At 42.3% G+C, this 21582-nt stretch overlaps 1 long non-coding RNA gene across 1 annotated transcript; it reads right to left on the reverse strand.

The window, feature by feature from the left end:
• Positions 1-1826: 1826 nt before the first annotated feature.
• LOC310833356 lies at positions 1827-11326 on the reverse strand. The gene is made up of 4 exons (XR_014558653.1): positions 8167-11326; positions 7640-8059; positions 3995-4128; positions 1827-2353 (listed from the first exon to the last, which is right to left on the reverse strand). It is a non-coding gene; the product is annotated as an uncharacterized lncRNA (long non-coding RNA).
• Positions 11327-21582: the final 10256 nt, after the last annotated feature.

Consider the following 21582-nt stretch of genomic DNA (forward strand, 5'->3'; position numbering starts at 1 on the left):
ATTTTTCCCAGCATCAGGGTCTTTTCTAGGAAGTCTTCTCTTCTCATGAGGTGGCCAAAGTATTGGAGCCTCAGCTTCAGGATCTGTCCTTCCAGTGAGCACTCAGGGCTGATTTCCTTCAGAATGGATAGGTTTGATCTTCTACTATACTAAATATATTTGCTTCACTGGGGAGGGGGGAATACTTTGGGTTTTCTGATTGCTCAGGGGTCGGCAGAGCTAGCTTAAAGGACATGGTGCTACTGTCAGATTTGGGTGTTGATTATAACATTGCTGTCCTTATAGTTCATATCTCTTATTACCCTGTGGCTTATAGCATTCATCAGTTTCCTTCCAGTTGTTCTGAAGTACAACTCTCATCATCCCAAGCCAGCGCAGCCTTGGGGATACACCTAATAGCTGAATTATTTCCCCTTTTTCCATGCCCAGAGTATTCACACCATTTTCCCCTGAAAGGTCTGTGCTACATTCAGTGCTTGTCTTAGGGTGGGGACACAAATCATGAGCCACCTTTCATATTCTGTCCACAGTTCCTTAATAATAATCCTGTCTTAACTGCAGAGAGACCTGCTTTTCTAGCAATTTTCCACCAGTCCTCCCTGAATGCTACTAAGAATTTTGAAAGCAGAAGCAGCTTTCAAGTTCATGTTTGTTGCTTGATAAACACAGGACACAGCTATATTTTTGAGTTATAAAACTGAGCAGCTGTGCTGGATTTGAATAGTCCCTACAGATTTAAAACCACTGACCATCGTGTCTAGATGAGCTGCCTTAAATCAATCACTGAGGCTGCTGATTTTTTTGACCATAGCAGGATATGTACATCCCCCTTCCCGTAGGAGAGCCAATCATCACATGTGTAATTTTATTGTTGCCCACGTTTAAAACCCCTCCCCATAAAATGTCTCTGTCCCAAAGCGTTCCCTAAGTAAGGATTGATTGCCAGGTTTGTTGTTGCCGCTAAATGGTTTTCGCAGTCCCATCGTGAGGTTCTTATTTCTTCTGCAGAGTCTGCGCAAGTCGTTAAACTGACGTCTTCGTATCATAAAACAAAAACTTTAATTAATATGTTCAGATGCTGAACCCAAAATGAGCTGCCAGAGAAATGTGAACCACAGAAATGTGGGAAAGAGACTGAAACCATCCAATAGATATTTAATTACCCAACTTTAATTGTGAAGGCCATAAGGGATTAGGTGCCTCAGGCATGAGAGAAGTTCCAATTACTACTTCATTTTAAAATGTGCACATTTGGAAGGAAACATTTTTTACCTCAAAGGCGGATATACTTGTATCATTGTTGGGTTGTTCCATTTCTTACTGATTTTTAGTATTGTACGTTCATCATATTATTTTTTCCCCTTTAGATAATTATTTCTTTTCTTCTTCTTCTTTGAAATCATTTTTATTGGTTTTACAAATACAGTGGTACCTCGAGTTAAGAACTTAATTCGTTCTGGAGGTCCGTTCTTAACTCGAAACTGTTCTTAACCTGAAGCACCACTGTGCCGTCGCTTCACGATTTCTGTTCTCATCCTGAAGCAAAGTTCTTAACCCGAGGTAATATTTCTGGGTTGGCGGAGTCCGTAACCTGAAGCGTATGTAACCTGAAGTGTATGTAACTCGAGGTACCACTGTACAAAGTTATAAACAGAAAATCGAGAAATATATGCATATAAAGGGATTCCTCTGAATCTCAGGATTTCCCCCCATCTCCTCCCTGGGGTCTCACTTTAAATATTAATAATAATAATAAGAATGAATTTATTTATTTATTTATTTATTTAGTAAGTAAGTAAGTAAGTAAGTATTCTCCACTTATCTGGCTGGGTTTCCCCAGCCACTCTGGGGGGCTTTCAAAAAAATATTAAAAATACAATAAAACACCAAACATTAAAAACTTCCCTAAACAGGGCTGCCTTCAGATGTCTTCTAAAAGTCAGATTGTTTATTGATTACTGCATATTCTTCCATACTCCATTTTTTATATCAGACCATATTATCCATGGTAATTATTACACTACAAATGAAATCAAAATCATGCTGATGTTCCCATCTGCTCCTAAATAAATGTTCCCATCTGTTCCCATCTGTCTCCTAAATAATTCTTTTATAAAGTTTTAGTCCTCTTGGTTTCTGAGTTTTCCAGTCAGTTTTGCCATTTCGGCGTAGTCCATCAGTTTGGTTTGCCACTCCTCTCTGGTAGGGACTTTGTCTTCTTTCCATCTCTGGGCTAATTATTTCAAGTGTGTCACAATAAGAATTCAGTTTGCAGAACCGAGTTTATGTTACATTACAAGTATGGTGGGGCTATGGCCAGGAATTTTGGATCCTCGTTCAGTTGTGAACGGAACTTAAGATTGGGGGGGGGGGGGAGGACGAGAAACTGGAAGAAATTGAAATTGACAGATTCACTCATCCCTGCTTGAAGGTTAAGAATTTTCTGGTGGGATCAATATTGTGCTGCTGTTACAAATGTTTCATCTGTGTGAGCATATCAGCTTGTCAAATCCCCTTTCCCACGTGCTGCTCTGGAGTTTCTCCCAATCCCCCCAGTACCAATTTTGGGGAGGTGTGGAGAGTGTGCAGAGCAGGGGGAAGGTCTCTTGCTCAAGTGCCTAGCACAGGGCTTCCGTAGATGAGGTTCTTTAGGTGAATCTTGCCCCCCACTCCCATATTCTAGCCCATGCATATCCAGGTTTCTTTTATAAAATTTGCCAATTCTATCCTGCCCAAGACCCTGGAATGCTTCTGCAAGTCAGAGTACATATTGAGTTCACAACATAATGGTGGTCTAAATAGGTTGTCCTTGGTATGGTGACATACCAACTGATCCAGAATGTGGCAGCTAGACTAGCGATTGGGAGTGGCCGCCGAGACCATAAGACATTGGTCCTGAAAGACCTACATTGGCTCCCAGTACGTTTCCGAGCACAATTCAAAGTGTTGGTGCTGACCTTTAAAGCCCTAAATGGCCTCAGCCCAGTATACCTGAAGGAGCGTCTCCACCCCCATCGTTCTGCCTGGACACTGAGGTCCAGCTCCAAGGGCCTTCTGGCAGTTCCCTCACTGCAAGAATTGAGGTTACAGGGAACCAGGCAGAGGGCCTTCTTGGTAGTGCGCCCGCCCTGTGGAACACCCTCCCACCAGATGTCAAGGAAATAGAAAACTATCTATTGGAGTATGGAAGAATATGCAGTAATCAATAAACAATCTGACTTTTAGAAGAAGGCAGCCCTGTTTAGGGAAGTTTTTAGTGTTTGATCTTTTATCGTGTTTTTAATATTTTGTTGGGAGCAGCCCAGAGTGGCTGGGGAAACCCAGCCAGATTGGCAGGGTATAAATAAATTATTATTATTATTATTATTATTATTATTATTATTATTATTATTAGCTCCACCAGACATCCTGTTGATTCAGCATTCATCCCAATCTGTTTGCACAAATCATTCTGATTTTATTATGGGGCAGCTGCACAACAAGGGGCATTTCTCTGCATTCCCCTGCAGGGTGTTTTTATGTCTTCTTTCTCCTCATTCATTTATCCCACAGTTTTCAGTGCATTTTCCCATCACTTTCTTAACTCCCACAAAGTCTAGGTTTTGTTTTTGTTTTGTTTTTAAGAAAAAGTGGGTTTGTTGCTCTAGGGCAATAAAGGACGTTAATCCACTTTAAAAGCACGAAAATAAGTTTCTGGTATGCACATGAATCCCTCCAGCAAAACATAGTGACTCTCTGGAAGCACCCTTTGATTTGGGTCTGGTTCGCTCTCTCTGTCTCTCTCTCAGAATCTGTATTAAAATGTCAAATTCTGACAAGTGGGGGAAAGCAGGTTAAGAACATTTTTATTAGTGCAACGTATTCTCTGGATTGAGTGCTGGAGCTTTCCCATTCAACATTGCCCGAGCTGCAGCTGAAGCCATTAAGGAAGTTTTGAAGCAGGAACTGGAGAGGATTGCTGGGGGATTATAAACGTCAATCAGGATGCCTTTACCTTTGTACTGACAAGGAGAAGTGATTTATCAGCTATGAGATCACTGTCACAGTCTCGGAGCTTTTCTTCTCCTCATACCCTTCACTTCGGGAAAGCACCAATTTGTCGATGTGCTTTTTTGGCAGCTCTATTTCCTTTTGCCCCCGGGGTCCCGAAATTCCATTTGTGTGAATTTGGAACATACAAAATAGAAAGAGAGGATTGTTCCTTACAACGTTGCTCTGGAAGGGCTTTAAGAATATGCCAAGTTAAGGTGCACCTAGCTTCCAAAATACACAACTTTTACCTTCTCTAAGATATGCACAGGAAGGAACTAATTATTTGTCTTACATTTTGTTTGCATCTGACCCCATTGTCCCTCATTTGCATGTTCACACCCAGAGATCTCTCCCCTACATAAAAACACATTTGACTCAAATTTTAGTTTTGGTTTTTTGGCAGAATTTAGGCCATAACTTTATGGATTACAGCAAGTGACTGGTTGCATAGGCTCTGGTTTGACTAGCTCCCTGCACCCTTGCAGGTAGCGTTGACCCAGGGCTCCAGCATAGGTCAGCCAAGGGTGAACACCTGAGGTAGGTGAAAAGCCTGGGAACAGACTATGTTCACTCCTCAGATGCTCCCCTGGACTCAGGCACAGGCACCCTCGAGAGGGGGCTGACCAAACCAAGTTGAGTCCCTGGATTCCTTTAACTGAATACCCTTCACATAGGGATGGCGAGACCGTTTTCCCATCCCTATCACATGAACCAGTGCCTATCTGCAACCTTACAAGTTGTGACGATTTGCTACGCAGCAGGCGAAATCCAAATGGCAACAGCCAATCAGCCAAGTGGGGGAAATTCCTGCCCAGGGGCGCCGACTTATAAAAAATATTGGGGGGGGGCCCATACCGGTGTCCTGCCCCGGGAAGTTTTTTAAATTTTAGATGAAAATTAGTGAGTTTTAAAGTTTTTAAAAAGTATTTTAGAGTCATATGATCAACATTAGAACCCCGAAAACTCGACTCTCTATAACTCCACACTCGGGGAAACTCGACAAGCCTGAAACACTTTTTGGCTTTGAAAAAAGAAACAAAACATAAACACGCACGGTATTTTCGTAAAAAGCTAATTTAATTTACAGTAACAATTATGCTTATAGACTATTACAGAGCAGTGAATATATAGCTCTGAAAAGACTGAAATGATATTTAAATAAATCCTAAACTATCATTAAAAGAATAAAACATAAAATACTGCTGTCGCACAGTAATAGCACTTTGATTAATAAGTGAAATAGCTAATTTAAGCTTACTTTGAATAAGGCTGAGGGTTCATTAAATAAAAATAATATCTCAAAATTAATGCTTTAATACAGTTAATAAAGTTAATACAGTATGCCTAATACTGTATGTAAATACTGTAATACTGTATGTAAATAACGGGCTTTAATTGGATCTTACACCCTAAAAATATTTAAGTATTTGAAAATAACTAATACAGTACTATAGTAATATAGAAATACAGTACTAAACTAGTACTAATATTTCGAAACTGAAAAATTAACATTCTGTATGTATTTAATTCTCTATTTTATAAAGATTTTTAATATCTGACAGTGAGTTTGGAGTAGCCCAATGCAAAAATCCTGAGGATCCATGTGGATCCATGCTTTGTAACCACGTTTTTGCACCACTGTGACCCTAGGCAACAGTGGGTGCGTGATTTTTTGGTGCAAGATGTAGCCATGGACATGCTATGTGATCTGATGGTGAATTTGGGGTGACCCAGTGCAAAGATCCTGTGGATCCATGCTTTGTAACCACATTTTTGCACCATTGCAGCCCCAGGCAACAGTGGGTGCGTGATTTTTTTGGTACAGACTGTAGCCATGGACATGCTATGTGATCTGATGGTGAATTTGGGGTGACCCAATGCAAAAATCCTGAGGATCCATGTGGATCCGTGCTTTGTCACCACGTTTTAAATGGGGAGGGAAGGAAAAACACAGAAGGGACAAGAAGCACAAGAGGGGTGTGCGGAGAAGCAGCTGGCTAAGAATGCAGGAGAGGAGTTTAACGGGGTGGGGGGGGGAGGAAAGGAAGGCAAAAGTCCCCCCCAGCCAGCCCCCCCTCTCTCTCTCCCACCTGCATGTGTTTCGGCTGCCTGCGAGTCCCTAGAGCACGGAGAGGAGGAGGTGGTGGGCTGGAGCCTGCACGCAGTGTGACTAGGAAAGAATTAGAAGGAAGGACTCGATCCTTTCCTTAACCCTCTGCTTGCCAGGAGGGCAGGGGATTCCCTGCTCTTTGTTGAGTTTGAGCAAACGCAGCAACAGAAGCAGGTGGGCAGTAAGACCCTGAGGCAGAATGCAGGAAAGCAGCAGCTTCCGCCTTCCCTCCGCCCCGACCGCCCGATCTTATTTCTGCCTGATTTTTGCCTATTTTTGCCCCTGCGCTCTGGCGAGTCAGCTCCAGGGACCACACTTTCGCTCAATAACACGCACAGACATTTCCCCTTACTTTTTAGGAGAAAAAATCTGCGTGTTATAGAGCGAAATTTACGGTAATAATTTTCTTAAATTATTGGGGGGGCAGAGCCCCCCCAAACGAATTTTTGAGGGGGCTCGGGCCCCCTCAGGCCCCATGGAGTCGGCGCCTATGTTCCTGCCATGCCCCTGTCCCAATGACAGACGACACACAACGGCATAGCAAGGTCAATCGCAAAAATGCTGTAAAAGTAGGGAGAGGTGGGCGAGTGTTCCAACGCATGAGCAGAAAGAGGAAGCTCTGGCTCACATGCATAGGTATATATAGGTCCCTCAATCTGTTTAGACTGCTCCCCATTGGCCAGATTAAAGCCAGCAACGCGGGACCTACCAATCAGGTGGTGTGGCTGTCCAATATACCCACCCACAACCAGGAGGTCAGTCTCCAGGTCTCACAGCGACACGTCCCCTCTTTTAGGGAGGACACGATTTACCAGCATAGTCTTGATTTGCAAATTCCTCGTTCGCCTTAAATAACCACCATGGCGTATTGACTTTGAAGGACATTTTCGGTGGTACCCTTTGAAATCTTGAATCAGACAGTCAGAGGGTGCACTGCGCAATCCTATACAGGTTTATTAAGAGTTCATTCACACTGATTTTAATGGTACTTCCTTACCAGTAAGAGTGCACAGGATGGCACTCTTAAAATACCCTTACCCTTGGGATTAGTTTGGAATTGTTTTTCAAAGGGGAGCATGTGATACTGTAACCAGCCCATCCATTTTCTGGAAGATTAATTGTTCATACCTTTAAAGAAGAGAAAATTGTGAGTTCTTTATTTCAGCCAAGAGGAACCTGGCAGGTAGATAAAAAGATTTAGTTCTATTTGTTACTGACAAATGAACAAAATCTATTTTTGTACCAGCAGGTTAGAAAATATGACCTTCCCTTCTATAGTGTTTTCTTATGTGCTATTCCAGTCTTTAAAGAACCAATAAATCAGCCAAGGAGAACTGGATCAATTTACTGTCCGCTTCACTTTAAAACCAAGGTAAATCTGTCAATTCACTGGAACCACTCAGCATCTTTAAAACCTTTCCGATGTCTTTATCCTGTGGGGGCAGGAATGTTGGGAATTAGCAGGAAAAGTGAGCGTGGACCTTCTCAGTTACTTACCTTTTAGAACTGAGTGATGTAAAGCCATTCTATAGATTCCTTCCAGAATTTCAATAGAACTTTTTTTTCTAAAGGAATGTTCCAATCTATTTCTCAAAGTTAAGGAAACCAAAGTAACTTCTTTGGGCATTGAGTCAACCAGTTAACCTCAAATGAAGTCAGCTCAAACACACACACACACACACAACGCTTATGTAGTTGGACAGACTTATTTTCACCTGAAGTGCAACTCAAGAGAGAACGGGTCTCTGTGCTTATGAGATCTTTCAGATTCTTTGATAGCACTGCGATTATGAAGAGTTGTTGTTGCAGTTGAAGGTTTCTGCTGGGAATTTAGGAAAATCCCCAAGAATGCTTTCAAAAAGTGCAGCCCAAGACTTATCACGTTCTCAGCAAATGGCTTCATGACAAGCATTAACTCTAATAAGAAAGAAGATATTGTTAAAGACAAGGCTAAGGACAAGTGACCCCTCACATGACTTTCCCCTACATGACTTTCCCCTCAAAAAAATCAAGTACAGTGGTACCTTGGTTCTCAAGCTTAATCCGTTCTGGAAGTTTGTTCCAAAACCAAAGTGTTCTAAAACCAAGGCACGTTTTCCCATAGAAAGTAATGCAAAAGGGATTAATCCCTTCCAGACTTTTAAAAACAACACCTAAAACAGCAATTTAACATGAATTTTACTATCTAACAAGGCCATTGATCCATAAAATGAAAGCAATAATCAATGTACTGTACTATAAAATAAATAAGGCAGAATTGTAGATGATAAAAATAAAAATATATTTTTTTCTTACCTGCACTGATAGTCATTGTTTGGATGGCGGTCTTTTATCCATTTCTGCAGTCACTCAGACAATCAATTGGTAGCTGAACTGGGTTCCACACAGTCACAAAAACAAGTTAACTGAAAATGCCTCAAAAACAAAAACGCAAAATAAATAGCAAAAACAAAAGCGCCACACTTAATCCGCTCCGGAAGTCTGATTGACTTCCGAAATGTTTGAAAACCAAAAGGCAGCTTCTGATTGGTGCAGGTGTGGGGATGTTCAGGGATGCAGGAGAGTATATATTGTTTGATTATATCCTTTCCAATTTAGCAGAGTAACATTCCCCTTTATAAACTTGCACACCAGATGTGTTTGCTCAGGCTCGCTAAAGCCTCTAAAATAAGTTACTTGGTAAATTCCCCTTTAGTCCCTCATAAAAGGAATAGATACAACACAGTCTTCTATAAAAGTATAAAAAGAGTTTACTCACGCACTCATTCTTTTCACAGATGGATCCCAGAATGCAGACTTAAGTTACAAAAGTAATATACCTGGAAACTATCCAATAAGGAGACAGCTCCTTTGTCCTCTCTTGGCTGGAAGCCAAGAGAGCATCTTAGGCTAAGCAGATGTTGCTTCTTCGACGAATGTAATCAGAGAGAGAGAGATGGCGGCTACTCCTATGTTTTTGTTACCTGCACAGGTGAGGCCACACCCACCTCTGGTCACACGTAGAGGAAGTCTGTCCCAGCCTAGGAGGAAATAAGAAGTTCCAACTGGCTGGTCCAGACATCCCCTTTTTATGTCCACTCTAGGGATGTTGTACTTGACTGCTCTGTGTTTCACATCCCACAGCAGGCGCCCCGGAAACAATAGCCGACAGCAGTATTGGATGTTCAGCTTCTGAAAAAGAATTGAAAACTGGAACACTTACTTCTGGGTTTTCAGTGTTTGGGAACCAAGGTGTTTGAGTACCAAGGTATTTGAGAACCAAGGTACCACTGTTGTTGTTGTTTAGTTGTGTCCGACTCTTCATGACCCCATAGACCAGAGCACGCCAGGCACTCCTGTCTTCCACTGCCTCCCAGAGTTTGGTCAAACTCACGTTCATAGCTTCGAGAACACTGTCCAACCATCTCGTCCTCTGTCGTCCCCTTCTCCTTGTGCCCTCAATCTTTTCCAGGGAGTCATCTCTTCTCACGAGGTGGCCAAAGTATTGGAGCCTCAGCTTCAGGATCTGTCCTTCCAGTGAGGAGGTACCACTGTAGTGAGCCACCATTACATAGTACAATGTGGTTTTCCAAGTAGCAGTGAGGTCACAAAGGATCAGAGTTTACAGTCAGGTGACTGGAATGCCATTCATGGGGAAAGGTAGAGACATTTCCCTGGCAATGTCAATGTAGAGTTATTTCGATCTCTGAGTGCAGCAGATTGTTGGGGGATATGTACTGTAATGTTTCCCAGAGTAAATGACTGGATAAGGATGAGTGGGTGAATACTTGAATTAGATATGGACAAGGTGCTGTGGACAATTATAAAAACAAAAACATGAACAACCCAATAACCCCTCCCTCCCCAACACAATTTCAAAGGGAATCAGATGTCAATCAGCCAAAGGCCTGGTTGAAGAGGAATGTTCGCCTGCTGCCTAAAATATATATAATGAAGGCACCAGGCGAACTTCCCTGGGGAGAGCTTTCCACAAATGTGGAGCCACTGAAGAAAAGGCCTGTTCTTGTGTTGCCACCCTCTGGACCTCTCAAGGAGGAGGCACACCAAGAAGGGCCTCAGAAGATGATCTCAGGGTCCGGGTAGGTTCATACTGAGAGAGGAGGTCCTTGAGGTACTGCAATCCTGATCTGTTTAAGCAAATAGTCTCATGGCATGTGCAGGGTTTCAGCTGAACTCAGCTTCTCAGTAACAAATCTTATCCCAGTGCTCATCCAGTGCTTGTCCCTGTTGGATGGCAAGCTGTATATGAGCCAGTTGAAGCTGAATTTGGCCAAGGCTGAAGTAATTATGGTCGGCATGTAACCAGGAGAAAATACTTTAGACACCAGCCCTGACCTCTCTGACTGGAAGCTCTGGAGCACTTTGGATTATAACTGAATTTGTCAGAATATGATTGTCTTTTCCCTCATCCGCACAGTTCCCACACCGTACAATTTCATGATTGCAAGCTGGTTGGAGTGGGGATTATTTCTGAGCGTACTTGGGATGCAGCCAGACGGTACCTCATGCATCTGAAAATGGGTCCAGAGCTTTCCTCTTCAGAGCTCATTGCATAAGAAACCCAGGTTTTCTCCTGACACAATTTGAGCACTTCCCCTTCGCTCCACAATGTATTTTAAATGGATTTTGGCAAACCCACCAGATTAACAATCTTGTTGCTAGCACTGATAATAAATATCCATGTCAACAGGCACATTTTTACATGTCATATGCTTGTAAGCCTCCATGGTACTGAACTGATTCTGGAACTCGCTGCCCAATAACAGTGGAAGACGACCTACAGCTGCGTGCTTCTTGGGAACGTGTGCCTCAAGTGAATCACGTCTGCTTCCTTTGATTGGACTCAATGTTCTGCCATTATGCAGAGTCGGAGCAGTGGCCAAGCATCATTTCTCCGGACCTGGAACAAATTTGTGAAATCTCCTCCCCTCCCCTATACCTACAATCTCATCCATTATAAAGGAAAAGCACGCACACCAAAAATAGCCTCTATCACTTTACAGCTGTCTATTTTCATTCATCTCATTCCTGCACTGTCAATCTCTTTCTATTACAGAGTCCACAGGTATGCACAGGGGTAGGTAGCATAGCCCACAGATATGGCCAGACTATGCTCCTAGTGCTCGAGGGCCACCAAAGCAATAAGGAACAGCAATACAGTGGATGCTCGGGTTGCAAACGTGATCCATGCGGGATGCACGTTCACAACCCGCATCTGCGCATCTGCGCACACGCGGGTTGCGATTCAGCACTTCTGCACATTCACAAAGCATGATTTAGCGCTTCTGCGCATGCGCAACAGCCAAAACCTGGAAGTAACCCATACTTCCGGGTTCTGGCAGTCCGTAACCCGAAAAAAATGCAACTTGAAGCGTCTGTAAACCAAGGTATTACTGTACAGCTGAGATGGCGAGACTAACAGGGAAAATTCAGAACCAGCAGGACCGGACTTTCCTAAAGGAATGGAAGAAGTTTTCGATATATCTGGAAAGCAATAGTAACCAATTGACATAACTTGCAGGGTTAAAAGAAGTTTTGTAAGGAACAATTTATAAATTATTGTGAAAAGAATTAAGAATAGATGTATTGGAAATTTGAGTTTATAGCAATAATTATAGTAACCAAATGCATAATTAGAAAGGCTTTACAGCCAAAAAATTTGAAAGGATGTTATGCTGGAAGATATGTGTAAAAACTAATAAAAAAATATTATTATTATTATTATTATTATTATTATTATTATTATTATTATTTAAAAAAGCAATACAGGCAGTGATCATTTTAAAGGTAAAGGGACCCTTCACCATTAGGTCCAGTCATGGACGACTCTGGGGTTGCGGCACTCATCTTGCTTTACTGGCCGAGGGAGCCGGTATTTGTCTGCAGACAGTTTTTCTGAGTCATTCGGCAACCCCAGAATCATTCACGACTGGACTTAACTGCCAGGGGTCCTTTACCTTTACCTTTTGGCAATCCACTTACCCCACTACTTAGTTGGTCTATAAGGTGCTACTGGACAATTTTATTATTATTATTATTAGTTCCCTCCAATGTAATCCAAATCTCTCCTCTAGAGGAACAACACGCAACGGGGCTTGACTAATCCTCCATTAGGACCCTCATCTGTTTCAAGCAAACACCGCAGACACAGCTGGGCATATTCTTTGCACAAGAATCTACTGGAGATGTACTTATCCAGCTGCAAATGGAAAAGCATACTTAATCAAGAATACGAGTGATTCATTGAAGCTGGGCTGAAAGGCGAGCTGGAAGAGAGAAAGCTATCCCTTGATAAGAAGCAGACTATGACTCAGAAGATTTTGCTTCCAGTAAATGTCCCCCCCCCCTTGCAGCACAGCTGGATGAGTTTTCACTGCAATGCCTAGACAAGGCCTTGCATTCTTATTTCCTTTTAATGTTAAAGGCTGAATGATGTATCCTATTTTACGTGGGAGCTGCTTCCCAATTGGCGTTCCTTTAACTTCATTGCTGCCACACCGCCAGAGCACGATTTCTGTTCTCATCCTGAAGCAAAGTTCTTAACCCGAGGTACTATTTCTGGGTTACCTGAAGCGTCTGTAACCCGAGGTACCACTGTATCTATCATCTAATCTATCATCATCTATCTATCTACCGTATTTTTCCGTCCATAGGACGCCCCCTATTTTGGGGGACTCAATTTTAGGAAAATGAGCGGAGATGGCCCAAAGTTGTTGAGCCTCTCCCCCCCCCATGCAGCTGCAGACAGGAAAGAGTCCATAGATCGTTTCCCGTGCATAGTGGCATCGGGGGAAAGTTGCGCTCCTGGGAGCACAACCTCCCCCAATGCCGCCGCGCATGGGAAACAACCCAGGCATCGGGGGAATTTGTGCTCCCGCCAGCAAGCTGGCTGGCAGTGCACAGCTTCTCCCCCCCCCCCACGCAGCTGTGGGCAGGAAACACCCCCCCCCCCAGATCGCTCCTCCTCCCCCATGCCACTATCCGTGTATGGGATGACCCAAGTTTTTTGACATGATTTTTTAGTCAAAAAACCTTGTCCAATACACGGAAACATACGGTATCCTCTATCTATCTCTATCATCTATCATCTATCATCTATCATCTATCTATCTCTATCTATCTATCTCTATCTATCTATCTATCTATCTATCTATCTATCTATCTATCATCTATCTATCTATCTATCATCTATCTATCATCTATCTATCTATCTATCTATCTATCTATCTATCTATCTATCTATCATCTATCTATCTATCATCTATCTATCTATCTATAATCTATCTCTCTATCTATCTATCATCTATCTATCTAATCTTTCTATGTAGTAGAAAAGTTAGCAAAGGAAACTTAAACTCAACAGGAAAAGATCTGTTTTAGTAATAATAATAATAATAATGTAATATTTATACCCCTACCCTGGGTGGCTCCCAACAGAATATTAAAAACACAATAAAAGATCAAACATTAAAAACTTCCCTAAACAGGACTGCCTTCAGATGTCTTCTAAAAGTTGGATAGTTTTTTATTTCCTTGACATCTGGTCAGTTGCGCCACCACTGAGAAGGCCCTCTGCCTGGTTCCCTGTAACCTCACTTCTCGCAGGGAGGGAACCGCCAGAAGGCCCTCAGAGCTGGACCTCAGTGTCCAGGCTGAACGATGGGGGTGGAGACGCTTCTTAATGGCCCAAAACAATTATCAAAACAGGCTGTGTGTTTTGAAAGTACAACAACAAAAATGCCAGGGTTGGTTAACCCTCACGATGCATGCAACTGATGGCATGGCTATTTAGTTAGTTAGTTATATCATAAAATTTATGCACAGCTCGATTGTAATAAAAAACAACAACACTCAAAGCGGTTTGCAAAAGATAAAACAGTAAAATCAAGGGGGAAAACTCAGCCATACTTTAAAACATGCGAAACCTAAAATAAATAAATAAAACAGATGGAGCACTGAAGCAGAGTCACCAAGAGCGGAAGAGTCACTCCTCTGACTTCTCTTCAGAAAAAGAAGAAAAAGGAAAAAGGAAGAAGCAAAACATGTTTGGGAGTGGATGCTCAGTGAACCAAATTCTCTTGGCTGTGATAAGACACGCAAGATTCAACTCTTTCGCAATGCAAATATTTTCTTCTGAGGCAGGTGCCATTTGCAGAACATTCCTGTTCTGCGGTGGTTGAGTGATAACTTGAAAATATTTTTTTAAACTTTCAAAACAAGCAGCCCACCACAAGGAAAGAAGGTGTGTAAATCCACTGTTTCAAACTTAACCATGGGTTCCCAGAGGGGATTTTTCAACAAATCCAGATGACAAGATTATGCTCAAAAACACCTTGGATCCCAAACGCCTTGCGAGTCGAACGTTTGAGGCAAGTCAAACCCGGAAGTGAGTGTTCCGGTTTGTGAATGTTCTTTGGAACCCAAACATCCGACACGGCTTCCTGCACTCAACCAGAAGCCGCGCTTTGGTTTCTGAACTTGGTTTTCAAAGTCAAACAGACTTCCGGAACAGATTCCATTCGACCTTCAGGGTAGCACTATATTTGTTTTGGAATGGTCTGTGTTTCTAGCTCCCAAGCCAATGGTGCTTTGGCATCTCTGCAGCTGCTGCCAGCAAGGTGAATGATCTATGGAGCAACTCACAGAAGCCATCTTAAGTGGCTCATGATCTATATTTGGGACACTACTGACCTAAATCAGAAGATCCTAAATGGGACATTGTGGACTCCAGCCCCAGCCCCACCCCCAACACTGCCACACTTTTCCAAATGTATTTTGGACCTTTTCCAAAGACTTTTGGTTGTTTTACCAATATTTCAAAACACTTTCTGCAATTATTTTGGAATCCGTTTCATGGGATAAATCACTTGTTAGGTTACAGTCAGAAAATAAAATGCTCAATTCCCATTAACAATAAAAAGAAATATGCTAATAATAATGCATTATTATTATTATTATTATTATTATTATTATTATTATTATTATTGCTACTACTATTATTGTTATGTGCAATATCACAATGAAAGTTTTCTTGAACAGCAAACACCTATAATGTAGGCCAGACTGACTTCTGATTTGGAGGAGACTAATATATTTCATTTTCACAGAAAAATGGATTACTTTGTGGGTCAATATAAAGACAGGGGGGAAAGTTGCACTTAATTAACTTGGATTCTTAGGCCACTTATCCAAACCAGAATCAATATCTTCTTTATTGTACTAATTCTAATGTAAAAAAAATATGATTTTATCCTAACCTTTTCATGTAAGTATTGAAGGGTGAGTCTTTTTCCAGTCTATGACCATTTCATACATCTTTCCTTTCTGTCCAGCTTTCTGCAAAAAAGTGTGGAAAGTCACATTTAAGCACACTTTTAACACATTTTCCCTAGAATGCATTTTGTATGCTTTTCTTCCAAGCTGAGAACTGCATTCACAACATTTGGAGCAGGGCAGAGCCTGAAGAATAACTGTGTTTCAATCCACAAGTCAGAGAAATGCAAACTGAATTGTCAACTTAAAAAACTACATTATCCAACATCCCTGTTTTTGTCCCTAACACAAGCAGAAACAGGGAGATCCTGAATTATAAATGGATGGAACATCTTTAGCAATTGCTGTTTGAAAATGTAGCTGTTCTGCATAAGCTGATAGATACTGAGAAGGTCCACAAGCTGTATAGGGTTGGGGTTTTTCTTTTGGTTAAGAAATCCCCGGTCAAAAATTGTGGGTGGCCACAAAGTAAAAAATAAACACCATTCAATTTGGGAACTTTTTGCTTCAATGCAATGTTATGTTTGTAAATGAAGCCTGAGAAAAGATAAACAGCCCTAAGATACTGAGGGGAAACAAACTTTCTGCTTATTTATGAAGAATTTGCCAATCCAAAACATTATTTTGGTCGTTTATAGAGTAATAAGTCTCTGTTCTAGCCCCTTTAACATTTTCTGTGATGTGAAATATTTTTTAACAAGAGATGTATGAAGTTTACAACGCATTTAACTGAATTGCTTCTTTGTTGTGTCCAGATCCAGCCATAGGCTGCCTTCAGATGTCTTCTAAATTGTATCTCTATCTCCTTGGTTTGGGGAATCACATCATTCCATACCCTCCAGCATGTCTCCAATGAAAATAGGGACATCCTACCATACCCTCCAGTGTTTCTCTGATGAAAATAGGGATGTCCTAAAGAAAAGTGGGACGTTCTGAGATCAAATCAGAAACTGGGACAGATTCAGTAAATCTGGAACTGACCCTGGAAAATAGGGACACTTGGTATTTCTGTCTGAAATCCAAAATATGACCCCCCCCCTTATGATTTGGAATCAAATCATAAAACCATACAATCTGAGCTGCATCTAGTGCAATTGGGATTTTACTGAGCAAAGGTTTTGCAAGTTCAGAATAGAGAAATATTATTTTAAATGCTGCAAACACATGCCATAAAACATGCAGCTTGCTCAGAGCAGGAGCACTTCTATTGGAAACAAAATGTTTCTGGTATTCAGCAAGTTGGCAGATTCCTGGACTCATGAGTTATTCATGTCAGAAAGTGTCAGGATATATTATTAATAATGATGATGACAGTGGAACTACGGTCCAGAAAATGAGAGTGCTATCAACAGCATGTAATTGTTTAGGCAATTGTTTCCACAACAGATTGATAAATCATGCCCATAATACTAATGTAGTCATGTGTAAGAATCAGTTTTGGGAGAGGGTTCTCCCCTATGTTTTAGGAAGCAGGGCATATGGTTATCATATCAATCATAGAAAGGAGCAGCCAAGACTGTCTGGGATTGCTCCCTGCACCTGTATTGGAGGCCAAATCTGTCATGTAAAAAAATGTTTCTGTAGCTTGTGCCAACTAAGAAAAATATTATTGCTTCTTCCAGGGGTACCAACTTGAATAAAATATGGGGGGAGGCATATTTTTAATTTTGCCCCTCCCCCCAGTAAAGATACAATTGAATACACTTGAAGGAGCATCTCCACCCACATTGTTCCAGCTGTCAGGGGCTGGATTGAGGAGAAATGATGGGAGCCACCCTCCCTTCTCCTGAAACTTCTCAAGGAGAGGAGAGGACAGTGGTACCTCGGGTTACATACGCTTCAGGTTAAATACGCTTCAGGTTACAGACTCTGCTAACCCAGAAATAGTGCTTCAGGTTAAGAGCTTTGCTTCAGGATGAGAACAGAAATCGTGCTCCGGCGGCGCAGTGGCAGCAGGAGGCCCCATTAGCTAAAGTGGTGCTTCAGGTTAAGAACAGTTTCAGGTTAAGAACGGACCTCCGGAATGAATTAAGTACTTAACCCAAGGTACCACTGTATAGATTTAGAACAGTAGTTTTCAGTAGGGCACATTTCAGAGGCTGGGAAACACTGGCCTGCGAGTGCTCCAGTTGGAGAACAGCCTTCACCAAAGGTGTCATGGACTTTGAAGTTGCTCGAACTCAGGAAACAAGGGAGAAATGTGCTAAGAGGAAAACACACTTGGCAAACCCTCACCGTGATCAATTCCTGCCCAGAAATCTATGTGGAAGGACGTGTGAATCCAGAATTGGCCTCCACAGTCACTTACGGACTCACTGTTAAAACTGTGCTCATAGAAGACAATCTTACCCGGCTACGAGTGATCGCCAAAGAAGGAGGAGAAGACTTTGGGGGAAGCTTGCATCCTAAGCATATTTCTCTGAAGTTATGTCCTTTTGATTTTGAGGGAGTTACCTGCAGTAACATCTGGCAGGGTGGAGAAAAGTATAGTGGCATTGCCTACCACGCTTCCCCATGTGGAGGTGTCAGGGCTGAACTGATGAGGAATGGTGGGGGCCGCTCCCCCCTTCTCCTGAACCTTCCTGAGAACAAGGGGACACTATAGATTTAGAACAGTGGTTTTCAGAAGGGCACAGTTCAGAGGCTGCAGAGGGGAGAATGTGGGAAATATTGGAAGAGGAACAGCAGGAAGGAGGAGAAGCACCAGGGGAGAGACAGCTGACAGACTCAGTGTCCTTGGAAAGCATTCTTGACACCGCCCTCTCCCAAGACCAGACGGGCATTGAGGGTATTAGAACAGAGAGCTCAGAGACAGAAATCTCAGATTAACTGACACATTAGTGACATCAAATGAGGGGTACGTAGCAGGGTGGGACTTTACTTGGAGCCACACCATTATTAGGGAAGGCTGCATTCCTTTGTCGTTCTCTGTTAATTATTGAATAAATTGCTTGGTAAGAACTTTTATCGTTTATCTGAATCTGGGCTGCCCCCATGGGAGGGAGCTGATTCCCCAAAGCCTGACATCAGCTTGGACACTGAGGTCCAGTTCCAAAGGCCTTCTGGCGATTCTGTTCAATCAAAGTTTTGAAGGCAGATTTTTTTCTGTACTGCCATGCATCCCAAATGCATCATTGAGACTGGAGGTAAGTCTCCCTTCAGTAGAAGTACGGACTTGGCAAAGAACTCTTAACTTCTGGCTCCGCCTAAGCTCAAATCCCCCTGGTTTACTATCCCTAGTACTTCAAGACACCCATAAAAGTGCCTAGCTTAAAACCATCTATCAAAAACCTCACTCTTATGGCCTATCGCCACAACACCTACTCACTATGGGCCCTACGTCTAAAAGATATTGAGCATCAGAACAACCTGGCCACTATAAGGAAATTCTGCCCTTGGTATGTTCATTTTCCACCTCTCCATTTTGATTCTCTGGCCCCATATCTGCACAAACTTATTATCCCAAAATACAGACATGCTTTTACACTTTCAAGACTGGATGTTTTGCCATCTGCGGTACTTGAGGGTTGATTCCAAAAGATCCCGCCTGAGAAACGTCTTTGCCCCTGTGGAGATGGTAGCACCGAAACAGCAGCACACATCCTCCTGTCTTGTACTCTCTACAAAGACCTGAGGAACGAGATCATCACCCCACTCCTACTAACCACCCCAGGGCGCTCAACCACTGCCACAATGTCCTTTCTTCTATTAGATCAAAATGAGCAGATAACAGCAAAGGTTGCTAGGTTCATAGCAGGGGCAATCAGAATAAGGGCCACTAACTGACAGCTGATTCAGGACTTTATATTGTGCTCTTATATCAAATTTCCTTTTCTGCGTATACTGCAAAGTTTTACTGTGGCTATTTACTGATGGGTGATATACAAACAAACAAACAAATGGTGACTTACAAAAAGGAATTAAAAACAACTTAAGCATTCACTTCCAACATTTCATCCTACTATCTGCCAATCAAAGTGTCTGATATTGCACATTTATAAGGAACTACATAAACTTCATACATATATGTTGGAAGCTGCCTAGAGTGGTTGCGGCAACCTCAGATGGGTGAGGTGTAGATAACATTAACATCATCATCATCATCATCATCATCATCATCATCATCATCATTTAATGCTGTATTGTGTTTTTAATATTCGATTGGGAGCCACCCAGAGTGGCTGGGGAAAACCAGCCAGATGGGCAGGGTATTATTAGTATTATTGATGTTCCTATTTTCATCGGAAAAATGTTGGAGGGTATGGAACACATTTCCTTTCTGGAAACTAGACTGCATAGCAAGGATGAGGAACCAGAGGCCCTCCAGATGTTGTTGGACTTAAAATCTCATCAGGCCTAGCCAGCATAGTCAATAGTCAGGAGTGATGGGAGTTGTAGTCCAACAGGGTTAGGAGAACTACAGGTTACTCATCCCTGTGCAAGGCATCTTTTCATTGTTAACTTGTCATACGTCTGGGATTTCCTGGACATATCCGGAATACTGGAGTCGGCAGCAGTGCCTGGGCAGAAATCGTAAAAAAAAAAAAAAAGTCTGGAAAAAAGCCAGACGTATGGCAGCCGACGTCAGCAGTTCTGTTTGTGCCGATTTTCCTTTAGAAAATAGCTCAACAATTTTGGCCAATAAAAGCTCAACAACTTTTCTGTCCATTTGAAATATGGCAACCCTATTGTTAACAAAATCTTTGGCATTACAAACAGATATCTGGAAGCACCCGGGTTTGCTCAGGCTGTTTGGGATTGCAGAGTCTAGCTCCCTTCCCCTTTTCAGCTGTCACGGTGAATAGAGTTTTGCTGACATGAACCCTGCCATTTATTCAATTGTTACTTGGGTTTTGATAGAATGGCTTGTTTCAATGCTGGGTTGGCCTGTGTAAGGACATGGTGGAATATAGCCACATTTCATTTTTTGTGTCTCGCCCCCACTTCCACCAAGCTGAAATAACTACAGCTCTATGCTTTGATTTCTCACTACTTGACAGCAGCTGAAAAGTGAATTGAGGACAGGCTCTTGCCGTCTGCAGAATATCAGCATGTTTAAACATAACAGTAACGCAAGAGGCGTTTTAGCCCTCCAATCTTCAGGGGAAGTAAGTTTGGTATTCTTGTGTGAGTTAAAAAACACAGCAGGAAGCAACTGTAAATCGGCTGATAAAACTCTTGTCAGCCTAGTTTGGTTCAATGTTCCATTGTTTTGCTTTGTTTTTGGTTTTTTTCATTCTCTTAGTCCTAACGTCGGGATTTCAGTTCTTTTTTTAAGCGAGCAATTCAACAAAGTGCCCTATTTTCAAGGCTGCAAAAAGGCAATAACATTTCTGTTTTCATAGTGACAATGGATACCATTAGTCTGTTGGCCAGGGCCAGTCCTACCATTGAGGCCAAGTGAAGTGGCCCTCTCAGATAGATGATTTTGGGTCTCAGGAAAGGACAGGAAAAATGGTTATTGCCTTCATTATTGTATATTTACTGTGATGCAGAGGGGCACAGGTGCTGGTGGGATGTTTTAAGCAATTAGTAGCAGATTCGCCTTATGTTCAATGCTTTTGCAATTCAGACATTAAAGTGACTGATGACACAACATGGGGAGAAGCAATTGAAATGTCCTTCAGAAACAAATACAACCAAACTGTATCTTTAAAAAAAAACTAAACTAAACGTGGCACATAGAATGAGATGCTCATGTGCATTTGACTTTTTAAAGAAGTTAAACAGATTGGGTAAGATCCAAGGAAGTCCTACTCAGAGTAAACCCATTGCAGACCCTCCAAGTGTCCCTATTTTCCTGGGACGTCCCTGAGTTAGAGAATCCGCCCCGGTTTCTGATTTGATCCTGAAATGTCCCACTTTTCCTTAGGTAAAGGTAAAGGGACCCCTGACCATTAGGTCCAGTTGTGACCAACTCTGGGGTTGTGGCGTTCATCTCGCTTTATTGGCCGAGGGGGCTGGCGTACAGCTTCCAGGTCATGTGGCCAGCATGACTAAGCCGCTTCTGGCGAACCAGAGCAGCGCACGGAAACGCCGTTTACCTTCCTGTCGGAGCAGTACCTATTTATCTACTTGCACTTTGACAAGCTTTTGAACTGCTAGGTGGGCAGGAGCTGGGACCGAGCAACAGGAGCTCACCCCATCATGGGGATTCGAAATGCTGA

The sequence above is a fragment of the Podarcis gaigeae genome (genome assembly GCF_964106915.1).
Source record: "Podarcis gaigeae genome assembly, chromosome: 1".
In the NCBI taxonomy this organism is placed as follows: domain Eukaryota; kingdom Metazoa; phylum Chordata; class Lepidosauria; order Squamata; family Lacertidae; genus Podarcis; species Podarcis gaigeae.